General features: G+C 44.4%; 1 protein-coding gene across 1 annotated transcript in view; it reads right to left on the bottom strand.

Moving 5' to 3' along the window:
- NDUFAF2 (NADH:ubiquinone oxidoreductase complex assembly factor 2) overlaps positions 1–14,988 on the bottom strand; it is a 121,440-nt gene that overhangs the window by 1,511 nt on the left and 104,941 nt on the right. The gene's annotated exons all lie outside the window — the stretch shown is intronic.

The raw sequence follows: 14,988 nt of genomic DNA, 5'->3' as shown, positions 1-14,988 counted from the left end.
ATCTGCCTTACGGCGCTGCTGCGCAGCAGCGGCGTACAATGTAAATAAAGCGGATTATTTCCGCTTGTGTTTACATTTAGCCTGCGAGCCGCCATCGGCGGCCCGCAGGCTATTCACGGAGCCCCCCGACGTGAATTGACAGGAAGCAGCCGCTCGCGCGAGCGGCTGCTTCCTGATTAATCAGCCTGCAGCTGGCGACGCAGTACTGCGTCGCTGGTCCTGCAGCTGCCACTTTGCCGACGCACGGTATAAGCGTGCCGTCGGCAAGTGGTTAAAGCCAATGAAACATGACACACTTCCTGCAATTTGATGGAAGTGCTCCAGCTGATGCAGAAGCTGCAGTGAGTTACGGCAAGCAATTCAAAAGTCAACAGTAAGGAGCAATTTTTTAAATTTTGGTGCGTGTGCAGTGCGCATATATTCAGATGACGTACTTTTTGTCCAGCATTATACATGTGACTGAAGGGTGTAATTTTATAAAGTTTGGCTGTGTCCAATTTTCTTGTCAACGCAGTCTGCCGCATATACTTAAGTGTGTGTAATGGTGCGGTACGATGCGCTAGCTCTTTGTGCCGCCTGCTAATCATACTGTACCCATGTAAAAGGACCCTTATACAATGTCCCAACAGTTCTCCATAAAGGAGCAGTTAAAGCCAAAAAATGGGCACAATTGTTATTTATTGATATATGTGGGCATAATTGTTATTTATCGTAATATAGAAAGCCGTTACGCGATTTAGCGGGCGGCTGCAATTAAAAGTATTATATTATTGGTAGCAGGGATCAGGGGGTGTTAGGGTTAGGCACCACCAGGGGGATCTTAGGGTTAGGCACCACCAGGGGAGGGTTCTGTGTGAGAGTAGGTAGAGGTTATAGTTAGGTTCAACATTATCGGTAAATTTACAGATAATGTAATACAGCAATTAAATTGTTACTTACCGGTTTTTGTTAACGATTTTGTTATTTAACGTTGCGCTTCAATTATTTACCGAAATTGCTAGTAATATCGGTATTTAACATCGCGCCTAAACTAGCTTACGACTTTTTCAACTGTATGCTTCCATAATGTTCCAAGTATTCTGTATTTCAGGGCTATATAACGGTTATCAAGCATAAGCAGTGCGCATTCAGTTTTTCTCTATTTCTTTTATGGAACTATAAAAACCAGAATTCCCCATCACAACATGCATCAGCCAATCAGAAGTGATTTCAGTCACGGCAGGGATATGTTCAGAACAACAAAGAGCATCCAAGTGAGACAGTGGAAAAAAAGGCAGCATTTCCTTTGTGCGTCTGCCAGCTGAAATGTAAACACTTGCCAAATCAATGTCAGCCCTAATTTTTTCAAATTCAATTTTGCAGCGAACATCCTTTGATCAATTACAATAATTAAAATGTGAAATGTGTTTGGATTCTTTGACTCACACTGTAGACTGGGCTCCCTTCAGTATTTTACTGCCATCATAAGCAACAAATTGCTTTGTAAAGTCCTTGGGGCCTCGGGGACAACTGGCACTCCATTTCTATCATGAGGGGAAAAGTTTTTTTTCTTGTCCCCAAGCTGCAATATAGCATAGAACTTCTATCCATCTATTTGTGGGGAATTAATAAAAGATGCTCCTATTGTTCCAATAAGAGTATACGCGCGGGAGCAATTATAACTAACTAGCAGAAATATTTGCCTACTGTATACAATGCCATATTTTTGCCATATTTTCTAAGGTGCGCTAAACATATCAGGTGTGTAAGGCAGGGTTCACACTTTACTACTTCGCATGCGGTTTACCGCAATGGGAAATCACATTACAATGGACAACCCATGGAAACCAATGAGCAGAGACACTTTAATGCAAAAAAAAAGTGGCGAATGTTTTTCCACCTACGGACACGTTTTCCATAAGGACTCGTTTCCACTATCGCGAATCCGCATGCGTCCAACGCATGCAGATTCGCACATGTAATGCAAGTGAATGGGCCTGTTTCCACTGTAGCGTTGTTGAGGTGCGTTTTTTTCAGCGGTGGAAAAACGCACAAGAGAGCCGCAGAATTCGCCTGCGAGTGGAATGCATGCGAATCGCCGCTAATGTATTTAATAGGAAATTCGCATGCTGTTTTGGTATGCGAAAAAAGCACACCGGCATTGCCATGGTTAAATTCGCATACATCGTCATCCATGCGAATTTTTATGCGAATTTGCACGAAAATTTGCATGCACGTGCATGCAAAATTCGCATCTGCATGCGAATTTTGCTGCAGCGATTTCGCAACGCAATAGTGGAAACGAGCCCTCAATATAAATGGGAATCCTCGCTGAAGGCGCATAACGTCCCTTTCCCACTAAGAAACAAGATCACGTTTCTATTTTTCGCTACTGCGATTCCACCATGACTCGTCAAGTGTATGGCGCAGTTGCTGTGCATTTGAGACTGGAGTAAAAAAAAAAAGAAAAAAAGGGACAAAATATTTTTAAATTGCCCAATCACGGAAAACATGAATATAAAAATTGCTATACAATTTTCATGTGCTGCTATACAATGTATAATAAGAGCACAGACGCACGAAAACACAAAACAGGCAGCCCATTGCGATCTGGAAAAATCGTGGTGCGAACACAGCACACTAATGAAAACATCCCCGCAGTTTCCATTATTTAACTAAGTACCTAATGTTTTGCGAAAGTGATCGGAATTGGATCGCAAAATGCTGATAGTGGAAAGGGGCCCTAAAATCATGATCACAATTTCATCTATTATTATTATTTATATAGTGCCAACATCTTCCGCAGCACTTTACAGAATATACATATCGTATTTTTCGGACTATAAGACGCTCCTAACTATAATACGCACCTAAGTTTAGAGGACAAAAACAAGGGGAAAAAATATATACTAAACCTGGTGCATCCATGGTGAAGGGGCATCTTGTGGATTATGCCCTCTTGTGTCTCCCTGTGTCCTCCTCTGCCCCCTTGTATCCTCCTTGTGTACTCCTCTATGACGCTTTGTGTCCCAGTGTCCTCAGTTTGTCCCTGTGTTGTCCTTTGCATGGGCACAGTACAGGGAGTCCTTGGCATTGCGGTAGGTTGTAGGTTCATATTGGCAGGCATTCACAGGTCAGGGACTCTCTGCATTTGGACTATAAGATGCAGACTATAAGATGCAGTGAGTCTTATAGTCCAAAAAATACTATATATATATATATATATATATATATATATATATATATATATATATATATATATATATATATAATCTAATATCAAGGGGTGAGCAGCACAAACCAACTTTTAATGCAATTATTTTGCAAATCATGCACGCAGCAGTGGAGACCCCAATCCCCACAAGAAATATATATAACATACAGAGGGGCTGCAGCACACAAAAGGAAAACAGTGACAGGGGCTCTTTGTTGTGCTTTAACGCGCTTAAGCTCACCAACTGCACCAAAGTGTCCCCGATCTAGTGAGTCCTACTCTAACCATGCAAAGCTAGTTTTTATCAGCAGTCTAGTGGGAACTAATCCAAAAACCCAAGAGTCAACTAAATGGGAGAAAAGGAAATTAAAAACACCTCACCTTCCACAGCTATATAGATTGCTGCTGGGTGATACGGCTTGTCCTGTTACCGACTCTCAGATCTGGCTGCTGAGGAATGTGGTGAAGCGGCGCAGGCGCACATGTGCGAGATCTGAGAGGCAGAGAAGGAGGTAAATAAGATACAAGGGTGGGCCAGACGGGTGAAAGAGGCGTTTTAAGGGGACAGCGCAATCTATTCTTCCATACCGCTCTGATCAACAGGGAGACAGTGAGAGCTGACCAATCCGCTTAGGGAGAGGGAGAGTTGACCAATCCAACCAGTCAGTTGACTATATACTGTTATATACTGGGTACCACATACAGTACAGCACCAGTATCTGTTCATACATAGCACCAGTATATGATGTTTTTTTTTATTATTTTAATTTGGTGTGCGTTGGAAGAGGGGTAGTCTTATACGGCGAGTATATCCCAAACTCTATTTTAACTGGAAAAGTGGGGGGGGGTCGTCTTATATGTCGGAATATACGGTATATAGTCTTGTCACCTACTGTCCCTTAGAGGAGGCTCACAATCTAATCTCTACCATATTCATATGTCCATTTTAGTCAAGGTGCAATTTTAGGGGAAGCCAATTAACTTATCTGGGTGTTTTTGGGATGAGGGAGGAAACCGAACCAAACTCCTTGCAGATGTTGGCTTAGCTGGGATTCGACTTGGGGACCCAGCGCTGCAAGGCGAGAGTGCTAACCACTACGCCACCGTGCTGCACGCTACACTTGGCGCTTGTTTTATGAGGTGATTATTCTGCATTATAATCGGTGTCTCATGGCGCAATAGCTATTTCTGACGGAGGGTAGAAAGAAAAAAAAAAGCACAGTAAAAATATTTTAAGTTGGTAGAACGCAAGAAAATCTAGCACCACAATGGGCATGCGATTTTTCCTGTGCTCCCGCCCATTGACTTGACCTGAACACCAACATAGGAAAACGGCAGAATGCACTGTGTTGGTGTAAATGGGAACCGCGAATCGCACGAAATATTAAAAGGCACTGCGATTATGATGTTAATCATGGTGCCTATGCAAACAGCAAATCGGGAACAATCCAAAAATCAGATCAAACCATGGCATGTGTAAAAAGGGCCCTAGGAACTTTTATGTGGCCCTCAGCCAGCAATAAGCGTCTTTAGTTTCTTTTATCATCTCCAGCAGCAGACAATATATTGAGTGGCCAGTGAATTTGGCACTGTGCACTGTAAGAATTAGCAAATGAAGCAGAAAATAGTACACTAGGTACAAAAACGTTGCAACGTTTATAATAAAGTCTAGCCTCAGCCAAAACATTTGTTTCCGAGTTTAAAAAAAAGTGGAACATGTTTGAAACAACTTTCCAAATGAGGAGACGGGCAGGAAACGAAGTAGATCACATCAACAAGGGAATAAATATATATATACATATATATGTTTGGTGAACATATATTGCACCTGCGCAGTAGAGCGGGCCCGACTGGAATCAGCTAGTTCCGACTGATCCTAGCCAAGAGCTGCTACTGCGCCTGCGCTGGAGCCGGGGAAGGAAAATATTTACATGGCCACCGTTGGGAGCGGTCTAGAGAGACCGCCGTGCAACAGCGGAGAATGCAGGAAGCCTCAATCGGATCCAGAGGCTTCCCCCTCCAGAGGCAAGTACCCCCAGGGGCACTTTTTCTCATTACAGGTTCTTTTTAAGCCACCAGCAAGTAACAAAATACTAGAAATAATGTTGATAGTACGTTTTCACTTACTGTTTGTACAGAATGGAAGAAAGCATAGAACCAATAAAATTAACCAAGCAATTTAACATATACGGTAATTAATAATCATTTGGTAATGCTGAGAACAATAGTTATCTTGAAAGGATAATAAACAATTACAAAGGTTCTTTAAAATCGTGTGATTTGTTTTTTTCAATTATAGTAGTTTTATTCAAACTAACTTTAAAAGAAAAGTATCAATCTACTCAGTGTTCTCCTCAGGCTCTTTTAGGTGGGTGCTCCACCCTGCTATTTTTGGTGACCACCCGGCTGTTATCTGCTCACCTCCTCCTCTGGCGTAAGCAGAGAAGCGCCAACCCTGCATTCTCTTATCTCACCCCACCCGGCTAGAAATAAAATTCTGGGGAGAACACTGGTCTACCAATTGTAAATGAATGTGTATACACAAGAAATTGAACTGAATTGTTCTCACGAACTATTATTATTTATCTTGCTAAATATTAAATCAAATACCTACATTGCTCAAACGTACCTTCTGAAAGGGGGCAGTAAAGAGAGGGTGATTTTCGATTGCATGTAATCATCCCAGAACCCAGACCAGACTTGGAAGTAATACAGCAATGCTGCATCACCAGTTCCAGACAGAATCACATCTGACACACAGAACATTTCTGTAAGCATATTACAGCGCCAGCCAATATCCAGCTACATCGCTCCTTCATTTTTTGGCATCAGCATCAAAGGATTTTGGCATAGGCTGGGTGAACAGTTGGCTCCTGTTATCTCTTTCACTTTGTTTGATACAAGTAACTAGATTTACTCTCGGTGCAGTCTAGTCCTTAATTACTCTTATACTAGCAGCTCAGATGAGACTACGAAAATAGTTTTCATAGGGATATGTATTTTGAAGATCTATAGAGACTTCAGTCAGATGGAAGACAAATATAGCAGACAGAAGGTTACAGTGAAATGTCACTTTCTCTATTTACTTGTGTATGCTGGGAGGTGGGGGTGATCTGCCTGTGCTGTTGCAGGGGGTGCTGGTGGTTCTCTACCTCCTTGCACTAGTGACAGAAGGTGATGCGTCCATTAGCAGGGGGCATGTATTGCTCGCTGTGGCTCTGCCCCTTAATGCACGTGCGACGATTTTGTGTAATGACGTGGCCATTAGTGCCAATGTAGAGCAAAGTGTCGGTTATTGCATGGCCCTTTTAAATAGCCTATAAAATGGCCGACATGGGCTCCAGAGCCCACCTCCAGTTTCTTCTAGTTACTTTCTACTCCTATTCACTTCCTAACTTCTTGTAACTTCCTGTCATTTATATGTATGCTGTATACAGGCTAGGTGCTATCTTAGCGCCACGTAGCATAGATGTTCGTAAGAGAAGGCCTGGTCTATTCAGAAGGAATGGACCAAGAGCATGAAACACTTAAGATGACTTTCTACAGATTGATTGCTTCGCTGAGGTGACGAACATGTAACGAAGATTGCTGATAAGCACATCTGTAGATCTGTTTTACTGGAAAAAAACTCCTTAAACTTTGAAGACATTTAACCAGTTCTATCTCCTTTGCGGAAGCTGTGACGAGTGTCAAGTTATCACATGTTCTGTGATATGGTGCCAAACAAAGGTGTAGTGTTGTTGCCCATAGCAACGAACAAATATTTATTACAACACTGTGGGGGACCAGATCCACTGGTAACGCAGACATCAGGGAGCCCACATAACATTTATATTATGTGGCGCAGCATGGGATCGGCGGTGATGAAAGTATCGGAGTTAAGCTCAACACACACCATACAATCTTGGTTGTACAAATTTACCAAATCTATGTAGTATAAGGGCCAACAGATTGAAAATACCTTGAATGATTGATTGGTTAAGCTCTTACACTACATGAAAGTGGTAAGATTGAACGATCAAGATTTTATGGTGTGTGTTGAGCCTTAGTGTGACATTGATCTAAAGGGGCTAACACTATGTCAGATATATCAGACAACACCACCTCCAGCGGCAGCCATCTTGCTCCTTGTCAGAGGGCCCTTTTACGCCGTCTACGTTCCGTTTTTAAAAGGGCTTGTGATTTTCCATACGCAAGTACAGTAAAGTTACAACTGGAATCGTGGGAATTCATTCATACTGAATGCATTCCCGATTTTCTAAAATGGCAATCGTAGTTCTGTGGCTTTTTTTCAATTCAATTGAGACCAACATAGTGAAAATTGCAAAACGTGTTGGCGTTTTGGGATTTTTGGTGCGAAAGTAGTCAAACTATCCACAGTTGGACAAAGTTTGACAATGGGTTGGAAAGGGTTAAACAAGGCATAGTGTTATACATAGAAGCCATTTTGTAACACTACTACAATTCTTTCCATTTCAAACTTTAGGCAACTATAAATTATGAAATTGCTCAAAAATGCTAAACTTTTTTATTATTATTTTACAGCAGCGATGGGAACAGTACATTAAGAGAATATAGTGCTCAGCAGCTCCCATCTACAAGCTTTGATAAACAGAAGTGGTAAGGTGCGTACACACGCACTACGGCCTCCAACGACAGGTCTGTCAGACCCTCCCACTGGGCGGACTTTCAGCCAACAGTAGCGGAGCGGATTGTTCAGAAACAGCCTTATCAGTCCGTCGACAGCGCGTACACACGCACTACTGTCGGCTGAACGTCCGCCCAGCGGGAGGGTCTGACAGACCCGTCGTTGCCGGATGTAGTGCGTGTGTACACACCTTTAGTAGTTATTTTTTTTCTTTATTATTATCATATTAACAATGCAATGTGATCGAACAAAAGAGAAATCTAAAGCCTCATCTACATGGTACAATTTTCCATCAGATAGACGGATCTATTAGATTGACCTAATAGGAAATTGCATCGTCTGTAGACTTCCAAATTGTTTCAGATCAATTTTGCGATAGATTTTGCTTTGATAAGTACCCTAAATCTATTGCAAAATCTAACACAATCCGATTGGACCGATTGGAAATTATCGAATAGATCCGTCTTATAGATCCGATCTGACGGAAAATTGTACTGTGTAGATGAGGCTTAAATCAAATCGTTATTTGCTGTGACCACTCTTTGCCTTCAACCTGCATCCATTCTTCTAAGTACACATAGACATGGTTTTTGAAGGTATTGGCAGATAGGTTGTTCCAAACATTTTGGAGAACCAACCACAAATCCTCTGTCCATGTAGGCTGACTTAATCTCTTCATGTAGTAAGGACACCTTTAATCCTGACCAAAGTCCCACCTCCATTTACAGATAAACTGCCAGGCAACTTGTATTGTTTAAAAGGAAAAAAAAATGTCAGCCTTCATATCTTCTCATTTCAGGTTCCCTTTAAGTCCAGAGCACCTGCTGCCATTTTTTGCACCCTGGTTCTTATGAGTCTTTTAGTCACTTAGTCTTATTTCCACATCGGAGGTATGGCTTTTGGCCACAATTCTTCCATGAAGACCTCTTCTGGCTTAGTTTCTCAAGACAGGTTTCTGCCAATTTGGAGCTGATAACTCTGTTGAACCGTTTCTGATTTCAAAGGGAGGGAATCATGAGGTGTCTTTCATCTGCCGCACTAAGTTCCCTTTGCAGACCACTGCGTATAACGATTTCAGCTTCACCAGTTTCTTTGTGATTCTTTAAAAGCACTTGAACGGCACATTTTAAAAAGTCCAGTCTAAGTGGCGGATCTCTCAATGACCTTATTTGCCAAGTTTATAAATGTATGTCCTTTTCCCTTTCCATGGTTTATACATGTTAATCCACGTTGTGTTACCCAATCTAAAAAAGTTCACTTTGTCTAATTTTTCTTGGTGAGACCTTCCATACTTACGATTAGTTTAGTTGAATATTTTTGTACTTGTTTTAAACTCCTTTTTCTGATGTGATGCTTGAAACTGCATTCCAGATTTGTGATTTATATAAAAGCAGTAGTATACTAGCCTTTTGTGTTTTTATCTCCCCTTTTATGCAATTTAGAATTGTATTTGTTCTAACTCCTTGTCCAAGTTACGTGTCCACAGCAGTTTGCCAGTTAGTAAAAAACCTGGCATTCCTTTTCTCATTTATCTGTTCATCAAACATTTCAAGATCCTTCTGTACTAGTATGCCATATCCAGGTGTCTCAGGAGACCCTTATAAACGCGAGAGATGAAGCAGGGTTGCGTATCTGATTTGCGTAGTACCATAAACCCTTATTACGGTTATTGTCCTCTGTAAGAGCCAGAGGGTTTGCCTGAAGGGTTCCTTTGCCCACCAGCAGTGGAATAGAGGGAGAAGCTATAATGCACCTCAATTTTTGGGCCACATACTGCTGACTGAAACTGGTATAGCTTGAAATGCACGAAACCACACAATAGTTTAACAGTGGCTGGGTGAAATACCCAATACTGGGTGAAACACAACAACACATTATCCACTCCAACCAGAGCGAATAAGGTGGAGACTTCAGCAACATTATTGAAGTGCAGACTTTCAAATTCAGAGGAGTGAACACAACGATTGTTTAAAAATACGAGGCAACAAAAGCATTTTTTTTAATAAAATCTCATTTCAAGGGCTCAAAAGTAATTGGACAATCGACTCAAAAGGCTGCCACACTGGTCAATTGGCACCAGATCGACCAACAGATGGATCCCTCTCTGATCACAGAGGGATCTATTGGCTGCTCATTACTGCACACAGATTTTGAATCGATTTCAGCTTGAAATTGATTCACAACCTGTGGAGCTGCCGCCTGCTCGCCACCCTGTGTGCTCCCCCGGCCAGCAGTAATACATTACCTGTCCACCAGGAAATCGATCGGTCAACATTTGCATTATCGATTTCACAGCAGATGGAATCTGCTGTATATCGACGGGAAATCAACGTAGTGTATGGGTAGCTAAAGGCTATTTCATAGGCAGGTGTGGGCAAATCCGTGATCAATTAAGCAGATAAAAGGCCTGGAGTTTATTTGAGGTGTGGTGCTTGCACGTGGAAGATTTTCCTGTGAACAGACGGCGTTCCCCCGGCATTAGGCTCCGCCCACCCGCTAAGTCAACCCGCCGGCCAATTAGCAGTGCCGGTGGGTTGTTAACCCTCTGATCTCTCCGTTACTAAAGTATAATACACTTTGTTAAGCTAACAAAGTGTATTATACTGGCTGCCTCCTCCCCTGGTGGTCCCAGTGACCGAGCGACCACCAGGGGAGGAGGCAGCTGTGTATGTTAACACACCAGCACACTGATCCCGCCCACAGCACCCCTCAGACCCCCCCTGATCACCCCCTCAGACCACTGTTTGCACCCAATCACCCCCCTAATCACCCATCAATCACCCCGTCACTATCTGTCAACGCTATATTTTAATTAGGTCCTAAACTGCCCCCTGGGGGCTCCTGATCACCCACCCCCCCGTGTACTGTATACATCTATTCTCCCCTGTAATCACCCACTGATCACCTGTCAATCACCCATCAATCACCCCGTCACTGCCACACATCAGATCAGACCCTAACCTGCCCCTTGCAGGTACCTGATCACCTGCCCACACCCTCAGATCACCGCAGACCCGCCCTCAGATCACCTCCCAAGTGCATTGTTTACATCTGTTCTCCCCTCTAATCAGCAACTGATCACCCATCAATCACCCCCTGTCACTGCTACCCATCAGATCAGACCCTAATCTGCCCCTTGTGGGCACTCAATCACCCGCCCACACCCTCAGATCGCCCTCAGACCCCCTCTGATCAAGTCGCCAGTGCATTGCTTGCATATATTCTCCCCTGTAATCACCTACTGATTACCTATCAATCACCCCGTCATCCCCTGTCACTGCTACCCATCAGATCAGACCCTAATCTGCCCCTTGTGGGCACCCAAACACCCGCCCACACCCTCAGAGACCTCTCAGACCCCCCCGATCACCTCCCCAATGCATTGATTGAGCAGCACGGTGGTGTAGTGTTTAGCGCTCTCGCCTTGCAACGCTGGGTCCCCAGTTCGAATCCCAGCCAGGTCAACATCTGCAAGGAGTTTGTATGTTCTCCCTGTGTCTGCGTGGGTTTCCCCTGGGTACTCCGGTTTTCTCCCACATCCCAAAAACATACAGATAAGATAATTGGTTTTCCCCTAAAATTGGCCCTAGACTACGATACATGCATAGCCATAGGACTATGGTAGGGATTAGATTGTGAGCCCCTCAGAGGGACAGTTAAGTGACAAGACAATATACTCTGTACAGCGCTGCGTAAGATGTCGGAGCTATATAAATACTAAATAATAATAATAAATCCTCCCCTCTAATCACCCCCTGAGACACCCAACAATCATCTCCTGTCACCACTTTTCACCCCTACCCATCAGATCAGGGCCTAATCTTCCCCCTGCTGGCTTCTGATTACCCGCCCACACCCTCAGATCCCCCTCAGAACCCCCCTCCCCCCGATCACCCCCCTGTCACTATCCTAGTGATCTAAAAACAGTGATCAGTGAAAACGGTCACTTTTTTAGTATCACTAGTGTTAACATTTAGGCCAGTTATTTAGCAAGGGCCCGTCGTTGGGTACTTAGCGTCAGTTAGCACCCAGCCCACCACACCGCAGTCACTAATTAGTTGCTGATTAGCATCATCACTGTCGCTAATCAGCATTGCTACTATATAGTATCTGTAAGTGATCATTACTGATCGCAGTCAGATCTATATTAGGGTCACTAGGATAGACTAAAAACGCAGTGTTTGACCGATCAGGCCTGATCGTTCCCCTGCACTTGCGTTCAGCCCGCACCACCGCAGTGACAGAATTTTTTTTCTGATCACTGCAAAAAACACTGTACAATAGCTGTGGCGCTGTAAAGATCAGTTTTGATTTTTTTTTTTATCAAAACTCAGTGACCACAGCTTTCTACTTCACAAGTACTCCCTTTTACTAGGTAGGTGCTCTTTTTCCTGGGCAGTCTCAGAGGAATACCCCCTAAATTTAGCAGTCCACCATGGCAAAAAAATGGGTATTCCGCTGAAGAGGCCGCCGAGATTCTGGCCCAGTGGGGTGAGTGCGATTGGGAAGCTACATCCAACTAATCATCAGGGTCAGAATACGAACCGGTGAACAGAAGTGGCTCTCTGACCAATAGCAATGACGAGGTTGAGGTCCTGGTTAGAGCCAGGCGTACCACACCCCATGTCACTGGACTGCAGGTGGCGCAGGATCAGACTCAAGGGCAGCAGAGTGGTGCTAGCGCTGATCCGAGTTTTCTTGGTGAGGCATGCACCAGCAGCGTAGCATCGCCTGGACCTAGATCCAGTACTACCATAGACCCTGGTGAAGTGGCGAGCACCAGCATGGTAGTAGAAACTGGTTTGGTGGCATGTGCATTAAGACCCGAGTTGCAGCCACCAGCAAAAAGGGCCCATACTACCCATAGTCTCCCAGAGGTGCTGGCAAATTCCAACTGGCAATCCCCTGGTTCCACCGCACCCGTCCTGCCCCCTTTCACCGCCCAGTCTGGAGTCCAGGTGGAGACAGGTGATCTAGGATTGGCCCTAGACTTTCTTCCATCTGTTCTGCACCGTGGATCTCTATGACTTAATTGTGGCTGAGACCAACCGTTATACCACACAATACGCAACCGCCAATCCGAGAAGCTACCATGCCCAGCCTTTTCGGTGGAAACCACTCCAAGTTTCCGAACGTAACATTTTTAGGGGCCTTCTCTTTAACATGGGTCTAGTCAAAAAGAATGTATTGCGGTCTTATTGCTCTACGTACCCAATACATCACATGCCCATGTTCTCTGCTGCCATGTCCAGGTCACGATTTGACAACATCCTGCGCTTCAGTGCCAATACAACCTGTAATCTAAGAACCCACCCTGCTTATGACCGGTACTACAAAATTCAGCCCCTCATAGACCACCTGTCATCAAAGTTTGCAGATGCTTATACCACTGAACAGGCAATTTGAGGCATTTTGTTTCCAGACAACTACTCACGGTTTTGGGCGCCTAAAATGCCAGGGCAGTATAGGAATCCTGGTCTGAATGGAAAAAAAAAGTGTCTGGTCCTTAAGGGGTTTTAAGGCTGCAGTACACAAAGATGTACATCATTCCCCACCATCCACGTCAACCTAGAGAGGAAATAGAATTTAACGCCGCCGGGAACTTGTGCAGCAGCAGGATAAGCCATATACCGGCTGTTTACTGTTCCCAAGGTTCCCAGCAGCCAATTCATATGTATACTAACTGCAGCGTATGGTGATCACTGCTTATTGAGGTAGTATTGATAAATCCACCTTTAGTTAAAAGCAGGGCTGTGGAGTTGGTACAAAAATGATCCGACTCCAACTCCGACTGCTCAGTTTATGAAACCACCGACTCCAGGTACCCAAATTGCTCCGGCTCCACAGCCCTTGTTAAAAGTGTACCTGTACTATTTGCACCAACAAGAAAATAAGCTTTTTATTGAAACGTGTGATACAGCTTTATTTTTATCCAACCACATGTTTTAAATAAAGAGATTATTTTTAACTTCTTAATGGTGCCGACCAATGTACTTTCACATGGTGTATAAGTGAGTTTGAATACTTGGTGCTTTATAAATCAATAAAAATAATAATGATAATAATGGTGTTCCCTGGCGGGCTACCAGGTCTGAGCACTTCATCACTGGAGTGCTCCTCTCTTCACATCACTTAAAGAGAGTCTGAAGCGAGAATAGATCTCGCTTCAGACCTCATAGCTAGCAGGGGCATGCGTGCCCCTGCTAAAACGCCGCTATAGCGCGGCTTAACGGGGGTCCCTGTCCCCCCAAACCCCCTCCGTGCAGCGGGGGAGCGCTTCCTGGTTGGGGCAGGGCTAACCGCCGCAGCCCTGCCCCATGCGCGTCTGTCAGACGCGTATCTCCGCCTCTCCCCCGCCCCTCTCAGTCTTCCTTCACTGAGAGGGGCGGGGGAGAGGCGGCGATGCGCGTCTGATAGACGCGCTGGGAGGCAGGGCTGCAGCCGTTAGCCCTGCCTCCAGGAAGAAGATTACCAGCGACCATTTTACGACCAACTTTTGCGGGGGGTGGGTTGGGGGTGAAGGGACCCCCGTTAAGCCGCGGGATAGCGGCGTTTTAGCAGGGGCACACGTGCCCCTGCTATATATAAGACCTGAAGCGAGATTTAGTCTCGCTTCAGTGTCTCTTTAAACTCTTTGCAACCCACTGTCATATATGGTCGGACATGAGGAGCTTTCTCCACAATGTTCGACAAGGGAAAGCTGGTCTGCCGCTGGCAACGGCGCCGGCAGATTCAGTCAGACACAGTCAACACTTGCATCTCCTCCGGCAACACGCTCTACCACGTACTCTCGCCCACACTGCCATGATAAAAGAAGAGATTGGGGGTGGATGTGGATGACCTATAAATAAGACTGGAAGGGTTCGAAAGTGGATCAAAATATTCAAAACAAAATAAAAGTAAATCTCAGGAATGCCCTTCCCCACTGCAAGCAGAGTCAAGGTTTACAGCACTACCTGGCCTGCCTAGTTACTCTATGGCAATGCTCCAACCTCCCTCAAGCTTAAAGTGAACCTCCGGACTAAAAATCTACTCAGCAGAACTGAAAAGTCTTGGCATTTCTTTAATAGTTTCACAGCATCAGAACTTTGTTTTTCTTACCAAAGCATCATTTTTAGCTGCATTTTTAGCTAAGCTCTACCCATCA

The sequence above is a fragment of the Hyperolius riggenbachi genome, chromosome 1, assembly GCF_040937935.1.
Source record: "Hyperolius riggenbachi isolate aHypRig1 chromosome 1, aHypRig1.pri, whole genome shotgun sequence".
NCBI classification, from domain to species: Eukaryota; Metazoa; Chordata; class Amphibia; order Anura; family Hyperoliidae; genus Hyperolius; species Hyperolius riggenbachi.
Note: the sequence above shows the minus strand (reverse complement) of the source record. Positions and strands in the feature narration are given on the sequence as shown.